The 19,219-nt window shown below is 47.3% G+C and overlaps 1 protein-coding gene across 6 annotated transcripts in view; it reads right to left on the reverse strand.

The window, feature by feature from the left end:
- Positions 1–19,219, reverse strand: part of LOC146811885 (sulfotransferase 1B1-like) — a 445,124-nt gene that overhangs the window by 350,595 nt on the left and 75,310 nt on the right. The window lies entirely within an intron of this gene.

Below are 19,219 nucleotides of genomic sequence, written 5' to 3' on the forward strand. Positions count from 1 at the left end.
ACCAGGCCTACCTGGCTTGCTGATGACTTTTCAATGAAGGCCTTCATATGTTCAATCTGTGCAGGGGCCAAGCTACCATTGGTTCAGCAGGCGCAGTGTCGGAGGCCCAGAGCCTTAATGGGGCCATGGACAATGCTGTGTTTACTACCACAACAGCAGTCAAAGGGGCAATTTTCCTTGCTTGCACCAGGGCCCATGGCATCCTTGCTACGCTACTGTATACATGCAGCGTCACTCGCCTATGACAGTGAAGAGGGCATGCTTGTATGTGTCTGTTTGTTCAATCTACATGCAAACAGCATTATGTTTAACTGATTCTTTTGATTAATTTTAATTGAAATGCTCATGAGTTGCCCCATCATAACTTTAGAAATAGAGGCTTGCAAGGCAGTAAATTAATAGTGAGAGTTGAGACATGGATGAACAAGTAGTCTGGCTTGCTCCTATGAGCCAAAAGGGGAGGAAGGACATGGGAAAAATGGAAAAATAATCACACAACAGATGTTATGTGAAAATATGAGAGACTCTTTGAAAAAAAAATATTGAAAATGTACTTCTGCTTCAGTTTAGCACATTCAATTATGTGTTGTGTTGAGGGACAGTATTAAAATCAGACGCCACCCACCCATCCGTACCGGAGAAGGGGCCACGCCCCCTCACCTTTTTCTGTAGATGAAGAGGGTCTGTCAGGCTGAGAAATGTTCAGCCTGACAGACCTTCTTCTTGTTCAGGTCAGGCAGCCAGGAGCTAGACATGCACTAAATGCGCAGGCACCTGGCTGCCTGAGCTGTTCTTTGCTAGGTTGAGGATTTCACAACCCTGTGAGAGTGACCTCCACAGCCAGGCAAAAGTGCCTTGATGCCCTCCCCCTCATGACAAGAAGAAGCATCGCTGATTGCCCATTCTGGGGTTCTTCAGTTTTAAGCCCTGAAGTGCTGAGGGCTGAATGTCAATCAGTGACACCTCATCGCACAGTGAGGTCTGTCTCACTGACCCCATCCCACTTTGTGATGAGTGAGGAACTGGTGCCTTCTCTCACTGGCTGATATAAGGCCAGACAATGAGGAAAGGCAGCAGTCTTAACCCCCCTGGGCCCTCCAAGGCTTTCCTCTCCAGGAGCTACAGGTCAGGTAACTTTTATGTTTTTAAATGTTTGGTGTATGCACGCATGTATGTATGAATGTATGAATTTGTTGTAAGTGAGTGCTGTGAATGGGTGAGTGTGTGCTCAATTATGAATGCATGGGTGGGAGTGAGTGAGTGCATATGTGGGCATGTGTGGAACCTGCCAAAATTACCATCTACCACTGATAATAATTTCTGAACAGGTACGAAGAATTCTCCTCAAGTGCCCAGACAACATTGCCGTGAGTGTGCCAAAAGACAGGCCAGATTGTAATGTCCGTCTGCCCTAAACACGTACAATATTTTAATTGTCGTTGTAGATGGAGTAACATAAATTTCAGCTGAACTGTATACAACTGAGAATATGTTTTTGCATAGTGCACACTCTCCATTGAAATAAATTATGGTGCTCCCAAAATTGACAACGAATGAAAACAAGGGATGGTGAATGAAAGTGTTTTGCCTGGGACCATGGAAAAATGTGTAAGCCCAGGTTTTCCTGTCACACAGTCTGCATTTGAGCACTATACAATACTTCATTAAGCTGAAAAAAACAATGCCTTCACATTTATTGCCCTTCAGGAGCTAAACTAGTGCACGTGTTCGGTGGAGCTGGCTTCAAAAATACACATATCACACATGAAATCAGTCTTACACTGTATATCATGTTTCTGGAAAAAGGCATGATGTTGCCTCAAATAGGGAAAAGCTTAAAGAAAAGAAATCCTGAAAATTAATCAATTAAAATGCACCGGCACTGGTCTAAACAGTGTAAAAAGTTAGGAAGGCGCAAAGCTCTGGCCTCCCCTTTCTTAACAAGAAAAGGTACAGAACCTCTGTGAAGGCACTTACAAGAATTAACAAAAACCCCAAAGAAACTAATTAACAAGCTCCAAAAAGTTACAAAACCCGACTATTAAAATATGCCGGAACCTTTGCAAATGCTACTATCTCTACCCAGCTCTGAAAGCCCACCACTGCCACCCGGTGGGTGCAAGAATCAAGTTTGGGGTCTTCTTCCTTTTCTACAAAGTCTACTGATGGAAAGACTGAAAATAGTTGAGTCCTCAGCCTCCAACTTCATCACACCCATGAAAACAGACCCATGACTTAAACTCGTCGACTACACGCTTAATCAACTAAAGAAGCTTCGGAAGGCAGAACATGAAGACACAAACGTTGGGTTCAGGGTATCAAGTTGGGAAATGCCCAGATTCAAAGCCCAGAGCTGAACCAATCTACATTCGGTTCATAAAATCTTTTCCAACTCATTTACAACATAACACGGTACTGGGAAAGGGAGGTCACAGAACTCTCTGTAGTCATAAGTCTGGAGATAGGATTCTTTCCGCTGTTGAGACTACGGGGGTACTTGAGGGTGCTCGATGGACCCGAGCAGACCAGGCCTTGCAGGGTACCACACTGCTAGTGGCCAAGCGGGACATTACGGCCCATTGGAAAGCTTCCAAACCTCTGATGATGTCACAATGGAGACACGGGGTGGACTGGTCTGCCCAGCAAGAAAAGCCAGTATATGAATCACAAGGATGTCCTGCTAAGCAGGCTAAAATATGGAATAAGTGGTTTGAGGTGGAGGGTGTGGACTCATATGGGTATTCTTGTGAGACTAATGCCATGTAGGACTATGATGGTTCCAGACCCTACCAGGTGCCCTGTGTTGGCTTCAATGTGACCTGTTGTAACAGTAAGAAAACAATAAAAACATTTTTTATAAAAAACAAAAAGAATCATGTAGAACTATATAAATCCTCGAATTGAATAAATGAAACAAAGAGATCCCCGAGATAAAGGAGTTTGCTCCTCAGGTGGCAAAAAAAAGAGAGAGACACGTCTGCATGATGAAATGACCCACTGGCATGTTTTTTGGGACATTTCTCAATTTGAAAGACAATTTTAGTACAAAATGATCAGAAACAAGTACTCTTTCAGGGTCTTTAGTGGATGCACTCAGCATACTTGCCAACTCTGCTTCTTATAGAAGGAATCTGATGATGCACTGATGGAGCAGGTAAAACAACTTTTTGTATACAGTCAGTCAAGAATTACTTTATTCGGTTTACAACAGAAACCATAAAAGCATATAAATATTAAAAGACATACACTATAAATATCAATAGTAATAAACACTACAAATTGGGTTAAAAAGGCATACAAGACACTTGGTTTCAATTCATGAGTTACCCAGATAATTATTATACCCAAGAAATTTTCTTCCTTAGTCTCATTGAGATTGCTAAAAAATTGGCAATATTAAACATCTCCCACGTAGATCCCAGCATTTGTAAATATAAAAGGGCAGGTTTAACCTGCCTAAAGCCTTTCTCCTTGATAAGGGGGATAATGAATTTTTTGCGAATAGGAGACAGGTGTTTACAAAAGAAGATAAAGTGCACTGTGTCTTTAAGCGAGAATCCGTCACAAGAGCAGATTCCCAAATCCCTATTGCTAGACCATCCTGGGGAATTGGTGAGCAAAAGATGGAATTTGTTCAGTCTAAACTTGGTCAGTAAAAAACGATGGTTCATATTGTTAACGATGACCAAGTAGGGTTCAATACTGTTGGATGTAATTATCAACTGATGGGCCCTGACTGAGGGTTTAAGTAGCTCCTTATCTTCTCTTTCTAAAACTATCCGCTGTTTAAATTCAGTTTTCACCCATTTTAGATCCCCCTTGATTAAATTGCCCGGTAAATCAAATAATTCTGGACGGCCTAATTCCCTGGATAAGTTCTTAATATAATTTATCCAGGGAATGGAGCAGCCATACTCAAGAGATAAACAATCTTTTAAAATCGCATGATTTAGTTCCAGATCAGGGTTTAGCCAAGTTGTAATCCATTTTAACAATGGAGCTAGGGCAATACGATCCTCTAAAAAATCTATCCCGCATTCCTGATGAACAATAAAAGCAGGGGTTGACTGAGGTAAACATAAGATGGATTTTAGAAATTTATCTTCAACTATTTGAAGAGTTTTAACATCTTTAATTCCCCACAAATCGGCCCAGTACATTGCTATAGAAAGACATTTAGCAACATAAATGTTAAAAATGGCCTGTATGGGCTTCACCCCCAATTTGCGGGCAAAGTCCAAGACAGCTAAGGTGGACCTGACATATACATTGTGCTTAGCTGCCAATTGCGGAGACCAATTGAACTTGTCATCAAAGATAACCCCCAAATAGGGAAATCTACTCACACGGGATAAAACATGCCCTTCGCAATACAAGGTCTTAACTTTTTTTGCTTTACAACCCATAATCATGACATGCGATTTGGAAAAATTCACACTAAGATCCAGTGCTTTCATAAAGTTTGCAAAAGAGTCCAGCAAACGTTGCAGACCCACAGGTGTACGTGCTAATAAGGCGGCATCGTCGGCATATAGTAATGCCGGTATGGAGAATTTGCCAGCTCTTGGGATGTCCTTGCACGACCTAGTTAAAATAGCACCTAAATCGTTGATATATAAAGTAAAAAGCAGGGGGGCTAAAATACAGCCCTGTCTAACACCATTTGAAATTTCAATCTTACCAGTACAATTACCCTGGCGGTCGTATCTGACAGTGGCGGAGAGGTCCCTATGTAAGTCAGCCAGGAAAAATACAATATTTTCATCAATGCCACACTTAAGGAGCAAATCCCACAGCTTTGACCGATTCACTCGGTCAAATGCCGAGGACAGGTCCATAAAGGCGAGATATAACTTCCCTTTTTTGGCAATTGTGTATTTACCTATTAATAGATATAGGTTCAGACTTTGGTCTATAGTGCCTCTACCTGCTCTGAACCCATATTGTAAACAAGAAAGGGTCTCGTTCACCTCCAGCCATGCTGTAAGTCTCCCCAAGACTACACGCCCAAGGACTTTGACTGCAGAATCAATAAGGGAGATAGGGCGGTAACAACTAGGATCCCCCCTGCAACCTTTTAAAAATTGGTATAATCACGGATTCGGACCAGGTGTCCGGGATGCCTGAGACACAAACCCTGTTAAAAACATTCATTAAAATTACAGACCAAGTCTCAAGGTCAGATTTATAAAGGTCAACCGGGACACCATCCGGGCCCGGGGCCTTATTACTTGTCATTTTTACAATGGCCTCTACTACCTCGGACTTAGTAACCGATAAAGTATATTGATTTGTAATAGGGGGCAACGTGGTCAACGCCCCATTACTCACCCCTTCATAGACTGACTTAAAATGAGTACACCACAAGTCTTCCTCTATGCCACAGTCTAATTGGCCATTACATGCATCGTGAAAATAGGGTTTATTCACGACAGACCAGAACTTTGCACTATTTCTAAGAACATCCACAGAAGCTAATTCCCCCCAAGCATCCTCTCTAATCTTTTGCTTTCTTGTTTTCAAGGCTTTATCATATTCTTTCCTAAGCTTAGCAACAATCGGCCTATTGATAGGTTTACAACGTAAAGCAGCCTTCAGCCTTCTATTAGCCGAAGAGCAATTACTGTCGAACCAACCTAAATCGGCGTTATCATTACCCTTGGCTGGGCAACTAAGATCCGCAGAGATTTGGGAACAGATTGCCGAATAAGCCTCTAGAACTTCCTTGTTATCGGCATCCAAATCCAAACAAGTATTTATCTCGGAGCCCACTTTCCTTTTTAGATTCGAATGAAAGTCCTCCGGAATTATTTTGTTCCATCTAATCCTGCGATTCTGATCAGAGGGGCGGATACAAGATTTATCCGTCCTGCCCAAAGTTTTAGTAGGGATGATAAAAATATCTGAAAAGCTAAGGATCACAGGGTTATGGTCACTAAAATGTGACCAAGTCGCCTTATAATCGTGAATCAAATCACCGAGTGCACAACTAATAAAAATATAATCAATGACAGAATGTTTGCCATTCCCTTTAAAGGTAGGAATTACCTCAGACGTCGTAAGAGGGAGTATAAGACCAAAGTCAGCTAAAATTGACTCAAGACAGTCTCCCTGAACTGAGTGCTCAAAATGAGCATCGCCTTGTGTAGATGAGCCTAGAGGATCAAAAGACAAACAATTTTCAGGACAGCCGTGAATATTAAAATCACCCAACATTATAATAGAACAATCGTTTTGATTTGCATCCTTGTAAGCTGCCAAGAAGCGTGTTAAAGCTAAGAGATGATCAGTTGTGGTGACTCTATCAAAAGAATTATAAAAATTTACTATTAAAAGAACACCTCTTTCTAATAGGGAAATTTGAACTGCCAGACTGTTCCGTGAACCTGTATCTATTTGAGTCAGTTGACCCGGAATGCTAGCGGAGATTAAAGTAGCCAGCCCACCTTTTGCCCTCCCCGCATTTGAGGGCACGGCTGGAACAAAAAAACTCCTGTACCCATCAATGGACAGGGTATTCTCTATGTCCCAAGTTTCTTGTAAACTAATAATGTGTCCTGAGCCTATAAATGATCGCCAAGCTGGATCATCAATTTTATTTTTCAAGCCAGCTATGTTCCAGGTGACCACACTGAATAGATTACCCAATACGCCAGAAATGGATGCGGTATTACAGTCATCCAATGGCTGCAATATGTTCTCATCACAACCAGCTACCCGACTAACCAGAGTATTGCACTCTACCAGTGTCCCTAGTCATTCATTGTTATCTAAGTTTGAGAGAGCGTCAAATCTATTAGAAATAGGGATAGTATAGTTGTTTAAGCCAATATCCCTGGTGGGGTCACTAAATAGCGGCCCAACAAGAGATGGAGGATAAAAAAAGGCTAAGGGGAGAACATTTTTGTATACCTTCTCTATTTTGCATGCCAATACTAATGACGTAATCAGTTTATATATTAACCTCTATTAACTGTGTGCTATGATTTATTAACCAACAAAGTGCACCTTTGATCAACACGTATTACACGCGGGACTAATTGCTATTTGCATGGCAGAATAACTTGAATGACTAACTGTGGTACGCATATTAACCATTGAAGGTGTGGTGATAAACGATATGCATGACTTATGTTGCTTTGGTGATGTTTTGCGTTCCTGTTGGGACCAAATGGTGAGTATTATTGCTTTAAATGTCACTATAAGCTAGGAAAATACTAATAAATAATGGGATTAGTGTGGGGTTAAACATTAGAATCTTAATTTCCGTATATTAATTATGTTTTATGTTTGTTTTGCTTAAGTTGGCATTCGGGCCTACCAAGCCATGACATTCAAAATGGAGTTCGGAAGTGGCCACCGTCTTGTGAGCGCGATGTCTACTGCGCAGACTCGGATGGCTCCGAAGATCTCCAGGCATCCTCAATTCAGAGCACAGTGTTCCTTGTCAAGGATAGGAACGTGGAGGATTGCCAGATTTCAGTCAGTGTAAATGACCCAAAGAAACAATAATCACCTATAACGGAAGGCAAACATTGTTGATACATTGGACATTTTCGCATGAGAACTATATGAGCTCAGAGAATGACATAGCAAATCTTATGAAAACCCCGGACTATGAGAAATGAAGAGTTAGATTGCATCTTTAAGGGGTTCAACCAATCCCAAAACGTTCCCAATTCAGTAAATGTTACATGTTCCCCAGAATTTGTTATAAAAGAATAGTAGAATAGAGAGAAATTGCAGTGCGTTCCAGAGGGGTGTCCCGAATTTGCGTGATCGACTCGCTTGCCCGATTGCTTGGTCCTTTGGATATCTTTGAGACTGTGCCGTGCTGAGCGAAGGAACTTTTCGGACTTGTTGAGTCTTGGCCTGCATTCGATTGGGACGATTTATCAAAAGGGATTTTGAGTTATGCAGAGCTAACAGAATTAGAGAAAAGACCCGATAGCAAGAATAGGTAAATATGAATGTCATGCTAAATTGTGTTGATTAATTATATTCGAACTTTGTTGACCGAAATGCTATTTATACAATTGCAAGCAAGTAATTAGATAAACTAAACATTGATTAACAGAAAATGAGTTTGTGGTTCTTTAAGTAGGGCATTAAAATAAGGATTCCGAAACTTTAATGTGTTTTAGCTGGTTCTAGATCACCATCAACCAGTCCAACTAATTGGTCCATCAACCAAGTGGTGGAGTGCCTTGATGTTAAGGTTAGGATCCTATGAGTATTAATGTAAATATGTATATTTTGTAACAAATTTCCTTCCCTATAGATAATAAGGTACCCCCACATCTCCAGCGGATTTCCTAATCCTCCTGCGTGCGGATTTGAGTGAGAAGTGTGAGTGTTGGTGTTATGGGCCCCACCAATGAATGCGTGAGTAAATGAATAAGTACAGTTGACGGATATGTGACGCAGGGAGGATATGTAAAATGTGCCCCCCTCTTTCCCGCTTGAGCAGTTTTTCTGGTAGCAGATTTATGGTTTTATTGTATTGGTTTGGTGATTATTGATTATTGACTATTGATGATCGGATGATTGATTGATTGTTGATTTATGTACTAATATTCCATGTTGGGTTGCGTTGCGTTCTATGTTGTTTTTTAAGACTTCCGGGACGTAGGAAGTTGGATGCCATGTAGGTACACGGGAAAAACGTGTGACGATTGAGTCGTACGACGCATTGTCTTGGTTCGAATTGGTAACATCGTTGTGTGTTATCGTTAGGGACATTTCTGTGTGAAAGTGGTGTATGGATGGGTAGCGAAGGCCACCTGGGAAATTTCAGTTTTAAGAACAGGAGTCAATTGTGAGCTCTGATTACACTTATCACTGGAAAGGTAATAGATCTCCCCTAAGCTTGTAAGAAGGGTAAGGTAGAGGGAAGTGCTACTTTATCGACGAGTGAAATAATTCTGTGGAAGGGCAGAGGTAAGCACTGCTCTCGAGAAATACAGAATTCTTGTGCAAATGGACTACATTTTCCGTATGAATGTGTGTAAGTGAAATAGCACTCGGTTTTCTCGTAAAACTCTGGCCTTAATTCTCAGGAGCATTGTAGTCTCCACATGTGTTTTATCCCCAGAGAAACAGTTAGCCTTTGCTTGTTAGAAGGGTAAATAGAGGGAAGTGCTACTTTATCAGCGAATAATTCTGTGGAAGGGCAGAGGTAAGCGCTGCTCTCGAGAAATACGGAATTCTTGGATAAAAGGTCAAAACTATTTCTTTGATTTAGCGAAACGGACAATGGTGGTGTTTTTATGTTGTTACTAACAGATGTTTGATTGAAGAGAATGTAAGAGAAATTTTGCCGAGAAATTTTGTAAAGAAGGGGTCAGCAGAAGCAGAAGTAGCGAGACAAGCTGACGTCAGAAAGACCGCGCTGGGATTGGCCAGCCATAGAAAGACGAAGTGTTCACGCATTGGTGCGTTAGTGTAAGCCACGCTAGGATTGGAGTATTTCGGGGTGACGTAAATGCTCCGGATTGGTGCGTTAGTGTGAGTCGCGCTACGATTGAATAAGACCACAGAATAGTCGTAGAGGAAAGTTAGCGATACAGGATAAGGAAAATTATGTATTACGATCCGCCAGAGAAAGAGAAAAAATCATGGTTTGGAAAAATCAAGAACTTATTTAAAAAGGATAAGTCAATTGTGACTAGGGAAGGACAGATACTTCCCCCACCGAAATCGCCCGCATCCTTTATGGCGGCGAAATATGGGTATCATACGTGTATTTGGTTAGATAATTGGGCCAAATATACCAAAGAAGATGGAGTATTAGCATTCCCAGAAAATGGCTCTTTTAGTTTAGCGGTATTAAGGAATTTAAGAGAAAAGATGCTGAGACTAGAACCGAAACCTAGACCTACTCAGTTTGAAGCTTTAACAGAATGGGAAGATGAGATGTATGAAAGGGAGTGACAGCGGAGTGGCGGAAGGTATAGATACATGTTTGGGAGACCATGTGGACAGGAGAGTCATGATGACAGGATGAGGAGATGGCAGAGTGCAAATATGACTGATGGGATGTTCCCTATGAGAAATGCTGAAGAGACTAGTAGTAGCAAGTGTACAGAGAAGAGAAACAATACAGGACCAGAAGGCTACAAGTATGGTGTGAATGAGTCAGAGGATGATGTACTCGAGGACATGTTTTATAAAAATTCTCGCCCGTACCAACCAAATTCCATTTTGCTAACGCCAAGTGCGCCAGTAAAAGAAGCACCACAAAATAAGAATTTTGGGCCAACACCACCTGATTTAGGGGAAAATAATCCATTTAGGGAATCTGAAAATACACATCCCGTTAGGATGACAAATGAAAACTCAGCTGAGTTAGCTAGAACTAACCTGGAGTTAACTGAAAAGATTAGGGAATTGACTAAAAATATGGATGCTGTAACTTTTCCTGTAACAATAGGACCAGTGATACCTGTCTTTGATAAGCAAAAAGATAGTGAGCATTGTCTAACAATCCCTTACAATAGTAATAAACAAACTAAAACACGGAAAAGGGATTCAGGAGAAAATCCATGGGGACAATTGGTAGAAACTTCTGGGTTAAGTACTCCTAAAAATTTGACAGTAAACTAAAGTCCAACAAATAAAACATTGATGACAACAGAATCTGCACCAGAATCCCTAGAAAGGAGTCTTGAGCGAGGGAGGAAAGAAATAATCCCTGTAGGTCCTACTTCTGATGAACTAAGTGAGTGGTTAAGGAGCCTACTGCGAAAAGATGCCGAACCTCAACCTTTAGATGTGGCAAAATTAAAAATAACTTTGGAAGAATTGATAGTAGGAACTATTCCTACAGAAAAGTTAAAAGCCTAACAGGATGAACAGCTAGTGTTTCTATGTAAAAGTATAACATGGAGGGCGAGAAATTTGCATGAGAAATTGGAAGAAGTGGCGAGTGAAATGGGTATTGAGTTCAAGAGAATAAAATCGTTGCAGAAACCATACAGAGTAGACTTTGCTGAGCAGCCAGTTTTTGAGACATTATTTTAATGGAAGGGATTGCACCAGAGTATGATATTGTAGTAGCACAGAGGTTCACAGTGGTTCTTAAACGGAGGTCCTAGGCCACCTAACGGTCCATTAAGCCTACTCGGGGGGAGGGGGATGGGTCCGGAACTGCTTTGAAAATTTTATAATTTTTTTTTTTTTTTTTTTTTTCCTAAAAAAACAATGATATGTTTATATAAAAAGATATACGATGAGACCACACAATAAAAATCCAACATATGCGTATTTGTAATATTTCACCTGGCCCAGTTATTAGGCCAGCAAGCCCTTGCAGGTTCTTTTTTTTTTTTTTTTTTTTTTATTGAAAAAGTTTTTATTGAGCAACAATTCGGTCACAAGTATGGGCCTACAACCACCCGGGCCGGCCGCTAGGTACATAAGGAAATATACACATATCAAAGTTGCAATCCGTTCCCAGGGCACTGCCCCGCAGTGGCTCAAGATAGTTCTCGAAGAACAGCAAGCGTCAGTCCAACAGTAACAGAAACAAAAGAAAAACAATAAAAACAAAAGGCGAGTTACGAGGGATACCAGTGCGGTTCAGGCTCCCCCCGGGAAACTCCAGTCAGAACATTTGAACAATCCGCTAAAGAGAGGAGTACCGGGAGGCCGGGGACGGAGGGGGGGGGGGGAAAGGGGGGTCAAGGAAGATGAACGTCCCTATGTAGTTGGTACAAAAAGCGCCAGGAACCGTCGAGGGTCAGGGGGACATGGCGATATCAGTGTCTACCAGGGGGGGCGCACAGATGCCTCCGCGATACGCATTCCATTGGCCCCAAATTCTACCCCATGCCCCCGGCTTGCCACGGGCCACATACACTGTCTTCTCCCGAAACATACACCAGTCCATATTCTCCTTCCATACTGACACGGTGGGCGGCCGTTGAGCGCCCCAAAGTTGCGCTATATCCCTCTTGGCAATCATGTTCCCTAGGGCCGCCCACCGAGTCTGAGCCGCGTTGTAGTCATTGGGCTCCCACACATTCAGGACACAGCGACGCACCTCCGGCAGCAGTACAACCCCGGTGACCTGTCCCATAACCGTGTGGACCCGGCGCCAATAGTCCGCCACCTCGCGACACTCCCAAAGGATATGAAGAAAGGTGGCGCTGAGCCCGCAGCCTCGTTTACAGAGCCCGTCGTCGGAAAATCCCATCGCGACCAAGCGCGGACCCGTAACATACACCCGATGGAGAATCTTGAGCTGTACCAACCGGAGACGAGCCGGAATGGCAACCTCCTTGGGGGACGACAGTGCAGACTGCCAGTCTTCGTCATCCAATTCGACCCCATCCCCAGTCCAAGCCTCCCGAAGGCGCACCAGGAGATCCGCCCGGTGATTAATCAATTTTTTATAAATTAAAGAAATAGTACTATCAGGGACATGTCCGTCAAGTACGCGGTCCTCGAGGGGCGAGGAAACAGGGACCGTGGTCCCCTCCCCGAAGACCGAGAGCAGGGCGTGTCGAACCTGGGCGTAGCGGAAGAACTCCCTGTCGGTCAGCTCGTATTCGGCCTGGAGCACCGCGAAAGTCTTGACCGCGCCCTTGTGCCACAGGTCTCCCACTTTGCTGATACCAATCGTGTCCCACTGGTCAAACCCCTTGGTGGTCCACAAGCTGCCCAGGCGGTCGGAGGCAAACAAGGGAGTAGCACATGTCATTCGCTCACTCCAGCCCGTGGCCGCAGTGGCAGCCCTCCAGGTCCGCACAGCAATCTTAGTAGGACCCGTAAGGGTCCGGTCAGCCAGGCGGGAATAAAGTGCCCTGTTGTAGTTCCCGCCGGGAAGCAGGAACTTGTCCATCTCATACGCCGGATTCAAGCCGGGCGCATACGTGGCGTGGTTAATGGCAGATAGCTGCGAGGCCCAATAGTACCTGCGAATGTCAGGAAGCGCGATGCCCCCGTCATACCAGGGGAGAGTGAGCTTGGCAAGAGCAATACGCGCCCGGCCGTTCCACACCAGTCTCCTCTGCAGGCTCTCCACCTCCCGAAAGTAGGCCACTGGGATAACGTCAAAGGAGTTCTGGAGTGCATAGAGGAACCTGGGAAGGGACATCATTTTAAACAGCGTGGCCCGACCCAGCGGGGACAGGGGCAGCCTGCACCACCGGGCCGTGTCCTCCCGCAGCCGCCGAAGTGGACGCAGAAGATTCTGCTCGTAGCGAGCCACCGGGTCCAGCGAAACGTATATCCCCAGGTACTTAAAGCCGCTCAGAGATATTTGAATCGGGAGCCGAGGCGGCAGGAGAGGAGGACCACCAGCGATGGGATAAACGCAGGATTTAGACCAATTGATCGTGAGACCCGAATTGTTCCCAAAGGAGGTCAGAACGTCAAAGAGGACGTTGAGTGACTGCCGCGGTGAGGTGAGGTACAGGAGAATGTCGTCCGCATACAGCGAGACCCGATCTTCAAAGCCCGGGCCCCACCGGATCCCTCTAAGCGAGGGCTCCCAACGGAGCCAGGCAGCGAGTGGCTCCAGGGCGAGAGCAAAAAGCAACGGGGACAACGGGCACCCCTGCCTCGCGCCCCTGCCGAGGGCAAAGGGCCGAGAGACCCGCCCATTCACCACCACTTGAGCCATGGGTCCCGTGTAAAGGAGCCTCACCCAGCCAATAAATCCCTCCCCAAAGCCGAATTTATCCAAGACGGCCCAGAGGAATGGCCACTCAATAGTGTCAAATGCCATCGTGGCATCCAAAGAGACCAGCACGGCCGGCTCGGTGAGGAGCTCCGCCCTGGCGAGGACCCCGTGCAGACGCCGCAAGTTAAGAGCGGTGTTGCGGTGCGGGATGAAGCCGCATTGGTCCGGATGAATAAGGTCGCACACGACACTCAACAATCGATTGGCCAGGACTTTCGCCAGGATTTTAGGCTCTGCATTGAGCAGTGAAATAGGCCGGTAAGAGGTACAGCGGTCACGCGGCTTGCCCTCCTTGGGGAGAACGACTATAGTGGCCAGGCGCTGGTCGGCCGGAAGGGAACCCGCCGCAAGAGAGTCGCGGAACATGCGGCCGAGGAAGGGCGCAAGCTTATCAGGACGCAATTTGTATAGTTCAATGGGCAGACCGTTAGGACCCATAGCCTTGCCCGAGCGAAGGGAACGAATCGCGGTCGCTATTTCATCCGACGATAAGGGGGCGTCCAGCCGCTCCCGGTCCTCAACGGACAGGCCGGGCAGAGCAATATCTCTCAATAGGAGGCGAGAGTCATCTTCGTCCCTGTCAGTCACCGGGGAGTACACCGCCCGGAGGTGGTCAGCGAGGCATTCCACAATCTCATCCGGTTCAGTCACACACCCACCATCCGCAGCACGCAACTCGGGGACCACACGATTCACTCTCTCCTTTTTGTCCAGCCACGCAATCAACTTTCCCGCCTTGTCCCCCGCGTCATACAATCGGCCCTGCTGCTCCCTATACATAGTTTGGGCCGCGTCAGTGACCAGGGACCTATATTCGAACTGTTTCAGGCTAAGGGCATGTAGCCCGTCCGGAGTAATATTCGCCTCCAAGGCCGACTCCAGCCCCGAGACGTCAGTCTCCAGCTTCACCACCGCCTCGCTCCTAACCTTCTTGGCCACCACTATCTGGGCGAGGGCGTGTCCGCGTATAACAGTTTTAAAGGCTTCCCAAAGGGACAACGCAGACGACACCGACCCCTCGTTTTCACTGAAGTATTGGTCCATGGCCTTAACCAGGCTGTCACGAGTCACAGGGTCCCGCAGGTACCAGGGGTTAATGGGAGCTATCCGCCCTGCGGACCGCGGCCCGGTGTCAAAGAGAAGCCACAGCGGAGAATGGTCGGAGATACCACGCGCCAGGTGTCTGACCTCTCGAATCCGACCAGTCTGCGCCGCTGGCATAAGGAAGTAGTCTAACCTGGAGAGACTCCCATGCGCCCCCGAATGAAAAGTGAACTGGCACTGGGTCGGATGCAGTAGTCTCCAACTATCCACCAAGCCGAAGGTCTCCAACATCCCACCCAGCCATGACTGGGCAGCGGGGAGGGTCCTCGGTGGGTGACGATCCAGTTCACCCGAAACCACAGAATTAAAGTCCCCGCCCATGAGCAGGAGGCCGTCCGGGAGGTCAAGCAGCACTCGACCCAAATCAGCAAAGGTGGAGTTCTGGAGGCCCGGGGGGACGTAGACTGAAACCAGGGTAAGGGGCTGCCCCTCCCACCTCCCAATCAGACACACATAGCGCCCTCTGTCATCCGAGACTATCCTCGTGATCTCCACCGGAAGGGAGGTTCGCAGGAGAATGCCCACCCCCCTGGAGCCAGTTGTGAAACCAGAATGGGCTACGAGGCGGTATCCCCCTCTGTGCATCGCATGGCAGACACTGCCGACCAAATGCGTCTCCTGGAGAAACACCACATCAGGAGTCAAACGGCGCAAATATTGCAGTACAACACCCCGCTTAATACGGTCCCCCAACCCATTGACGTTCCACGACATAAGCCTCAACCCGTCTCCCCCCATCCCCTCCAATAGAGCAAGAAGCCCCCAGCCCGCCGCACCGCTCCCAAATATGGATAAAAATCAATTCCTCGCCCTGTAAACAAAAAACACACAACTAAACAACCCCTCTTCCCCCCCAACCCCACCCCAAGTCCACCGCCCCCCACCCTGCACCCCTGCGGGCCTAAGCCCCCCCCCAACTTGCAGTGTGCCTGTCGCCCCGCTAACCCCATTCTACAAAAAGACCCCGGAGGAGGAAAGGGACCCGAACCCGCCCGCACCCCTCACGGGTCCTGGTAAAACACAGTATGCAAAAGAAGTAAGACCCAACTGTACAGTGCAAAAACGCAAAAGCAAGGACCAAAGGTCAGTCTAAGGGGACCCGTCACCTGCGGTGCCCCCAGAGGGCCCGGGCCGGCCACCCCCGTCCGGCAGCGAGTCCAGCCAGTCACTTGCGGCCACAGGAGTGTCAAAAAAGACTGTCCGCTCTCCATGCTCCACTCGAAGTTTCGCCGGGTAGAGCATCGAATACTTCAGGCCTAGCTCGCGGAGACGGCGCTTCACCCCCTGGAATCCCATCCGCTGTTTCTGGACCAGTTGCGTGAAGTCCGGGTAAAAGTTGACGATCGAGTTCTCGTAGCGGACCGGGCCACGGGTCCGTGAAGCCTGCAGAATAGCATCGCGGTCCCTGTAGTGGAACAGTTTAGCCACGATAGGCCTCGGGGGGGCCCCCGGCCGCGGCCGGCCGCCAGGAACCCGATGGGCCCGCTCCACAGCGAAGAATTTACTTAGGCCAACAGGGGACAGCTGCTGCAGGATAAGTTCCTCGACCACGAGGTCCACCGGGCGGCTGTCGGAGGACTCCGGTACCCCAATGATACGGATATTGTTTCGTCGGGCCCGTCCCTCGAAGTCCTCAAGCCGCCGGGCCATGTGGTCGTTGACCACTCTAATGTCCCCAAGCGCGGCCCGCAGATCCGACACCTCCGCACCCAAGGTGGAGGTCCGTGTATCAAGGGCCTGGACCTTCTCGTTGGTTTTAGAGAGGTCGGCCCGAATCAGGGTGACGTCGATCGCGACAGTGTCGATCTTACGGGCCAGGGCCTCATATTGCGTCGCGATAGTTTCCCTGATGCCCTCGATGGCGCCCATAATGTCCTGTAGGGAAGGTTCCGCAGCGACGGTCGTGCCTCCCCCCGCAGCATCCGGGGAGAGGCCAGCAGCGCCAGGGGACCCCCTGCCCTGGGTGTAGCGGTCCATGTTGTTGCTCTGGACCGCTCCCCCGCGTAGTGAGGCCTTGGTCTTGCGCCCCTCCGGTCCCCCTTTGCCCGCCATGTGAGCGCCGTCACTCAATGGGACCTCCGATCAAGGGGTGCACGGGTGCCAGAGAAAGGATCACAAACTGTCGGTGTAGGGGTCGGAGGCGTCAGACCCGTCCGTAGCAGATGGAAGCAAACCTCGGGCAGAGGCCCAAGAGGCACCCCGCCACCTTGAGCACGCACGCCAGCTGATCTCCTGAAGGCCAAAATCGAAACCGAAAGTGCTGAATCGGTGACTGGCACCGCGCTGAGGCCGCTGTTGTTCAATTGCAGCCCGGCCCCACGGATCACCTCCACCCCGGCCTCCTCCGTCGGGTGGGTCCCAAAAGTTCCGGCGACGATAACTCAGGATTCCCAGGTCCGATTAGAATTTTGGAAAGAGCTATATAGTCAGCTGGTCTTCTTCTCTCAGATTCCATACACCAACTCAGGATAGTCTCAGGATTTATTCCGAGGAGCAGAAAGGGTCCGGGGAGCCCTGTGCTCACGCGACCATCTTGGATGCGCGCTAGGCTCCTCCAAATTTTATAATTTTAACAGGTAAATAAAGTGTATATAAATAAAGAAGCAAAATGTAAAACATTTTAAAAGGTTCTGTAAATGTGCAAGAATTTGAAACTGGAGTATAAAAACAAAGGCTCCTCAGACTGATTGGTGTGAGCAGTGCAAGTGCATCAAAAATAACTTAGTATGGAAGTGAGTGGCCTCAAAATCCCCATCCTTCCTATTAGAAATTAAAATATAGATATTTTTTGTATTTGTTTTTTAATTAAATAAAATATTTCATTGCATGGGTATTTGATAGATTAATGTTTGCTTCTGTATTTTTGTGTTTTGTTTTGCAGTTCAAATCATCGAAAATGCTCAGGCCGGGGGCCCCTGCTTCTATTAATGACTCACTGGGGGTCCCCGATTTATGTGATGGTTGATTGGGGGTACCCGTGGTCCAGGAATGATTAAATGGAGGTCCACAAAAGTCAAAAACATTAAGAACCACTCAGTAGCATAACCATTAGCTAAACACATACACGTTGTGCAACTGTGAAGAACAGCGGCGGTGCGTCCATTGGGGCGCAGGGGCGGAGCCCCACTTACCACACATGCACGCAAATCAATCCCCAGACCGGCAGCAATGGCAATGCAAATGATGCATTGCGTCGGACATGAAGGGGGTGGGGCCGGGGGGCGAGCACTGACAGTTGAGAGTTGACAGACAGGCAGCGGCTCGCAATTTTATTGCGCATGCTCGAGTTTGTCTCACGACAAGCACGAGCATGCGCATTCGCCGCACTGCCTGCCACTGACTACTGTACTGAGAGGAGGGGGCCGAGAGGCCGAGGGTTGCCTCTGCAGCAGCCCCCCTCTAGGTATCCGGGCGAGCCCTATCCGTGCTCTTTCGCCAATCCAGGGCAGGCGCTGATAATGCAGCGTCTCTGGATTGGCTGAGAGCCTGATACAGCAACGAGTAACTGCTAATTGGGTGCCGCGCACCTATGGCCAATCACTGTGGCTTATGTCTGAACACAGTGACAGTTATTGGCCATGAGGTGCGCACTCCAGCAGTCGGTCGCGTCATCACGCACGCGGTGGTGCGACACTGTCTGCTCATAACCTCGTGGCGGCGGTGCGTTCAGAGTCAGGACCCGTCGTGACTGAGTGACTCGTCGTGTGTCGTCGTGAAAAACTCGTGATATCACTGCATAAAAGTACCTGGGCTGAAGTAAGTACTGTATAATGAGAAAACAATAAGGAAATATGTACTAAAGAAATACAACTGAAAAAATTAAATAATAATACATATTTTTGGAGATGAAAATGCCATCTTGTCAAAGGGTAAGCTGATTTTCGGACTCTTCGGAGACTAAGTTACCTGCGTGACTGCGTCGTGGACATGCTGTAGCTCTTACACTGTCTGCGAGCTCCCCGCGCTGTTCACGTGCATCAAACTCCTGACGCCATTCCTCCACGCCTAACCTTAACCTAGCTCCTCACTCTGCCCCAAGCCACACGCGCTATGTGCTGAATACTCCGCAGACCGCATAGTGTCCGTAACGTAAGTATAAAGCTCCCGACACAACATGTCATCTACATCCGAGCTAGGCTAGCTTCTCACACCGTCGTCAAGCGACTCAAGCTCGGGCTCCCCTCAAAGTTTCTCACACTCGGCCATGCGCGTCAAACACCTCACACACTGCCCACGTGGAGTATCTTTATCACAATTGGTAAAAAATCACCTCTCACGATAAAACATCTACATTGAAATGGCAGCGGTAAGACTGCAGAATCCCAATCCGGTCTCCTTCATTAACTGAGTGTTTGAGAAAAACCCCTGAAAGACACTTCAAGCAGTGGCAGCCGGTGCTGCTGGTGCTCTCTATAAGACCATCCCAGG

Source organism: Triturus cristatus, chromosome 7, assembly GCF_964204655.1.
Source record: "Triturus cristatus chromosome 7, aTriCri1.1, whole genome shotgun sequence".
In the NCBI taxonomy this organism is placed as follows: Eukaryota; Metazoa; Chordata; class Amphibia; order Caudata; family Salamandridae; genus Triturus; species Triturus cristatus.